We start from the raw sequence: 6,535 nt of genomic DNA on the forward strand, positions 1-6,535 counted from the left end.
ATGAGGCTGAAAATAGGCCGTTTTACTGATGGTGTGAATATTTGGTCGGAATTTCATCTCAAGACATCTCAAGGTGAACTATCTAACCAAGTTTGTGAACAGTTTGGCTTGAACTCAAACATTTACAAAGCAGAAGGATCGAGTTAGGAAATATTTGGAACGGAGATAGAAAAAAATGTCTTCAATCTTCTCAATATTTATTTGGCTTTGCTGATGTGTGTTGTGATACAATTTCGAAGGACGAAAGAGGACAGACAATACAAGTAAAATGATACAACTATAAAGGTGGTGAAATAACAGAGACACCTGGGGTGTTTGTACACAAATCTTTGAAGGTGGTCGGAAAGACTAACAAAACCGTTAATAAATATATGGGATCCTAGGTTTGATAAATAGAGGAAAAAAGAGCAAAAGCAAGGACATTATGTGAAGCATGTAGAAAATACTAGTTCGGTTCCACCTGGAGTCTTGTATCAAATACCAGAAACCACACTTTTGGAAGGACATGGAGCCTTCGGAGAGGGGACAGAACTGTTTTACTAGAATTTGTGCAGGCATGAGGGATTACAGTTATGTAGCTGATGTTGTTCACCTTACAGCAGAGATCTTTCAGAGGAGATTTGATTGAGGTCTTTAACATTAGGAAGGGTTTAGATAAATTAAATAAAGAGAAACTGTTTCCAATGTCCAAGGGGCCGTTAACCAGAGACACAGATTTAAGGTGATTGGTAAAAAAGCAGATATGGGGATTTGTGTTTCTGAGTGATTTGGATTTGGAATGCACTGTCTGATAGGCTTATGGATTCAGATTCAATAGTAGATCCCAAAAGGGAATTGGATAATATCTGAAGCAGAGAAAATGCAAAGATATAGTGAAAGAGCCAGGGAGTGGGACTAACTGGATTGCTCTTTGAAAGGGCCAGCACAGATTTGATGGGTCGAATGACCTCATTATGTCTGTGGTATTCTATGTTTCTATGATTGTAGCTGCCTCTACTTTCACAATATTCCTATCCTTTCACCAGGCGTTTGATAAAGTAACACATAGCAGCCGTGTTACCAAATTAGAAACACATGGGATTAAAGGGCCAATGTCAGCAGTGGCTCAGTTTGTAGCTCTCTCCCCTTTCAGTCACAAGCTTCTAGGATGAAGTGTCACTGCAGGACTTGATCACAAGAATCAAGGCTGACACTGTAGTGCAGTCCTGAGGGTGTGTTGCACTGTCAGAGGTGCCATATATCGAATGAAACGTTAAACCAAGGCCCCGGCTGCCCTCCCATTTGGATGTTAAAGATTCCATGGGATTATTTCGAAGAACAAGGGAATTCTCCCCAGTGTCCTGATCAGTATTTACCCTTCAATCTACATCACAAAAACAGATCTGATCATCATCACATTGTTACTTGTGGGATCTTGCTGTGTAGAAATTGGCTGCCCTGTTTCCTACATTATGAAACTGACTAAGTGTTCAGAAGTATTCCTTAATTGGAAGTCACTTTGGGACATGCAGTGGTCATGAAACACGTTACATAAATGGGAGACTGTTCTTTTATTTACAATGCCAGCATGCAGGAAATTAGCTCAGTGACAGAAAGCAGAGAGTATCGGAGAATGGTTATTGTTCAGTCTGGAGGGAAGTACACTGTGGGATTCCCCAGTGTCACAGTTGGGATCGCTGTTGCTGTTTGTTATTGCCGTTGCGTTGTGTACAGACGGGATAATGTCAAACCTTTCAGATGGACAGAAGCTCAGAAATGTTAATAAACAGTGAGAAGGATAGTAACGGACTTCAGGAGGACAGAGATTGACTGGTGAAATGGGCAGGAACATGGCAGATGTAATATAACACAGTGAAGTGTGAAGTGAGACATTTGGGTAGGAAGTATGTGGCGAAACAATATAAACTAAATATAGGGCGGCACAGTGGCGCAGTGGTTAGCATCGCAGCCTCACTTGGAGTTTGCAAGTTCTCTCTGTGTCTGCGTGGGTTATCTCCGGGTGCTCCTGTTTCCTCCCACAAGCCAAAAGACTTGCAGGTTGATAGGTAAATTGGCCATTATAAATTGTCACTCGGATAGGTAGGTGGTAGGGAAATGTAGGGACAGGTGGGGATGTTTGGTAGGAATATGGGATTAGTGTAGGATTAGTAGGTGGTTGATGTTTGGCACAGACTCGTTGGGCCGAAGGGCCTGTTTCAATGCTGTATCTCTAATCTAAATGATTCCATTATCAAGTGGGTGCAGGAGTAGAGAGACCTGGGGTGTACACACACAGATCTTTGAAGGTAACATGTAGTGTCTTTGGTGTTGGAGAGAGACACACAGAGCAAAACATCTCAGGAGGAAATGCTGATGTTTATACATCATTGGTTCGGTCCCAGCTAGAGAAATGTGTCCAATTCTGTTCACCACACTTTGGTAAGGATGTCAAGGACTTAGTGAATATACTGAGGTGATTTACAAGAATGGTACCAGGGATCTGGGAATTCAGTTACGTGGAGAGATTGGAAAAGCTGGGATTCTTCTCTTTAGAGCCATGAAGGGCACGGGGAGATTTGATATAAAATTCTAAATCATGAAGGGTTTTGATAGGGTAATTAATGTGAAACTGTTTCCAGTGTCAGAAAGTGCAGTATTAAGAAGACACAGATTGAAGGTAATTGACAAAGAACCAGAGGTGAAATGAGGAGAACTTTCTTACACAGCGAGTTGTTGGGATCTGGAATTCACTGCCTGAAAACATGGTGGAAGCAGATTCAATAATATCTTTCAAAAGGGAATTTAACAAATACTTGAAAATGGGAAAACACGCAGGAGTCTGGGGAAAGGGGAGGGGGCGTGGAACTAATTAGATAGCTCTTTCAAAGGGACAGCACTGACACAATGGGCCGACAGACCTCCTTCTGTGGTGCATCAATCTCTGATTCGATGAGCAAGAGACAGAAAGTGAACAGAGGGAGTGAGAGGGAGCAAATGTGAAAGATGGAATGGGAAATAGCAAGAACGAGAAAATCTGGCTTTCGTCCCTTTTTGGGCAGAGGGATCATGATCTGCCTGTGTCCGTTTCTGTTGAGGCAGGTGACACACAAAGCTCCTGTCTCCTCATTTCCATGAAATCTACGTGTCGCCCATGGTGACCCGCGCTGCTGTCTGTCTGCACGCTTAACAGAGTCCTAACTGTGTGTGAGACTAGATGGTCTTTCAGCCAGCATTCAGCATTTGAAGGCACTCTGTCCCTCTTGAAGGGAAGCTGCACTGAATCACAGGAGGCTGCTGCTGCTGACTGTGAATGCTGCAATTGGACACAAGGTAAATGGAATACTGGGAGAGAGAGAGGGCTCTTTGGTTCACGCATGTGGTGCTGGAGGCCTTAGTCATGGAGGATGACAGGAAAAGAGAGACCCTGTTTCTGTGGGGTGGGGTGGAGACCACGAGGAACTCCCTCCGAAGGGAATGGGAGCAGGCGGCCAGGGAGGTCAATGCAAGAAGTCTGGCCCCGAGGAACTGGCAGCAGAGCCAGAAGAAGTTTAATGAGCTCACACGGGTGGTCAATGTCAGTGAATTCATCTCCACATGACATCTCCTACCCCCAACATCACCAACCTCTCACACTGCTCAATGTACCACATCGCCATCACTCACCCATCAGCAGTCCCTAACACTCAGGACTCACACCTAACTTTCACATACTCCACCTCACCCTCACACACATTCCACTTATACCAGCTTCACACCCACCTCTCACTGCCTCCACATTCCCCAGCTATTCAGCTATGGCAGGGACATCACCCAAACACAGTGCAACACAATGACTGACATTTTGCCCTCTCTCTTACAGGACAAGGTTTCCCATAATCACCGGGGCCGCATTGAACCGGCGGGGGCCAGACTTACCTTCATCCCCTGAGCCTGAGGGAGGAGATGGTTCTCCATATCATGGGACCGGCTGTGACAGAGCCCGTAGCATCCGGCATCACCGAGAGTATTCAGGATGATTTTACGTTCCTGCCTTATGTCCCTTCTTAACTCCCATCTCACCCTCATCCTGATGTCTGGGATGATGTACAGGCTGCAGATGGGGGGACCATGAAACTCCTGCTTTCCATCCCACCCCCAATCTCTCACCCAACACCCCCCTTCTGAGTTTATACTTTCCAATACTTTTCTGGGCGGCACAGCGGAGCAGTGGCTAGCACCGCAGCCTCACAGCTCAAGGGACCCGGTTTCGATTCTGGGTACTGTCCATGCGGAGTTTGCAAGTTCTCCCTGTGACCGCGTGGGTTTTCACCAGGTGCTCCGGTTTCCTCCCACAGCCAAAGCCTTACAAGTGATAGGTAAATTGGCCATTACAAATTGCTCCTAGTGTAGGTAGGTGGTAGGGAATATGGGATTACTGTAGGGTTAGTATAAATGGGTGTTTGTTGGTCGGCACAGACTCGGTGGGCCGAAGGGCCTGTTTCAGTGCTGTATCTCTAAATAAATAAATAAATAAAACAATGATAACATAAAACTGCCAGCTTCCTAGTCACAGCAGATCCAGGAGACAGTGAGAGAGGGCAGCAGCACTGCACTGATGGTGAAACCCCATCACTTGGTCTGATACTCACAGTCACCAGATCAATTACTTACACTGCGTGCATCTTCGAGGCTTGCAAAGAGTCGGAATCTGCACGGAGTGAGTCACCGAGCACGAGTGAGCTGCAGCCAGGCCAGGGGAAAAGGATAGTTCATGTGTCAGCTCACCGGAGGGCGAGGTCACAAACGAGTTATAATACACAGGACTCAAATGTGAACATTGCTGGAACAGCATACAGGAGAATGCTGATGGACATGTACACTGAGATACTTTGTCCATTGACAGGCCTGTCAGACAGTCTGTTATCACTGTCAAGGAACATGGAGGAGCCCGGCTCCAACATGGCACAGGAGCTTGAAGCCCATTCTTTCCCCTGTGGAAGTGGTCACTAACTCCATGACAGCACTAGCGGACCCAGTCATGATACAGTGTCTGGTGATCATTGTCTCAGCTTCCACTGCAGCACAGACGGCAGACACCCAACGTCTCAGTGCTGCAGTGGAAGCTCAGATTGAGGACATGAGATCCATGTTTGCTGCCATGCAGGATCAGACTGCTGCCATCATGGCTGTGGATCTCAGTGTTCAAAGGGGTTTGCAGGCTCTCACAGCAGTCCTGCAATCTGTGATCCAGTAGATTACTAGGATTACTGAGGTGTCGCCCTATGGGAGTGAGAGTGTCTCCGTGGAGTATGAACCTGCTGTCCTCTCTCAGGATGACAGTATTTGCTCTCCCTTCACTGTCACTCCACCAGTGTTCTTGCTGATACCCATCAGCCAGCCAAGGTTGCGACTGCACATGTCGAGGTGGTGCAGTCTGAATCCGAGCCCGCAAGGTCCAGAGCTGTTCGAGGACGTCCTGCAAGTCCATCTGCCGTCTCCTCCAATCAAAGTCAGCAGCCTTCCACCAGCCATGCTGCAGTTACTGGAGAAACACTGTGTCGGAGCAATAGGCAAGTCGAGGGAACCCACAAGACAGGCACTAAGGGAATACACAAGGGTGAATAGTTCAGTTTAGTTTGTATAATTGGATGTGTTGTTGGATAAATATGTTATGAAAAGGTTTTTGTTGGTGTTATTATTGCAGGATGCTGACCAAGGGGACACTGCGATGGGTCGTCTCAGATGGGTGTAATGTTGGAGAATGGGGAATCCATGGTGGGAAAGGGAAGTTGTCTTATGGGAACCGGTATCTTAGTAGACACTCTCCTACAGCCTGTCCGGGCCGAAGGCATCCAGGAAATATCCTCCCTTCCTCCTCCTGCTGATGTGGCCTCCGGATTCCTGGTGCGATTGTAATGTAAAGACTGGAGTAATCATTGTCTCCGAGGAGCCACATATTTTTCTCTACAGATTCCTGATGGTCATGGGAATGTCTGACTGCTTCAGAATGAAGGTATGGTGGCTGCTGCCAGGATAGTGGACACTCACCAACATGATGTACTGGGCATGATCACACACCATTAATGGAGTGAGATTTCTTTCAGTTCTTATCCCTCTCCCCGTTGACGTGGGGGCCTCGCAGAACCACCTACACCATCAGGAATCCCGCTATTCTAACAAAACCACGGGATCTCTCAACCTACTTCTCCCTGCTAAGGGAACAGACAGTATTATTCACCTCACCCGACATAGATGGCCTCCGTCACACAGCAGATATATCAATGGACAACACACAGGCCTCACAACTACAGGCCAGTTCGTCCAAAATCAGTGGTGGGAAAGGTTTTAGAATAATAATCAGGCAATAAAACAACAGACATCTGGAGATGTTTGAGTTAATTTAGGATAGCCAGCATAGATTTACAAAAGGAAAGTCATGTTTGAGAAATATAATTGACTTTTTTAATGATGTAACAGAGAAGGTTGCTAAAGGGAATGTGATGGATGTTGTCTATATTGGTCTGAAGAATGTGTTTGATAAAATACCACATAAAAGGTTAATTACCAACATTGAGTC

This window comes from Heterodontus francisci, unplaced genomic scaffold (genome assembly GCF_036365525.1).
Source record: "Heterodontus francisci isolate sHetFra1 unplaced genomic scaffold, sHetFra1.hap1 HAP1_SCAFFOLD_348, whole genome shotgun sequence".
In the NCBI taxonomy this organism is placed as follows: domain Eukaryota; kingdom Metazoa; phylum Chordata; class Chondrichthyes; order Heterodontiformes; family Heterodontidae; genus Heterodontus; species Heterodontus francisci.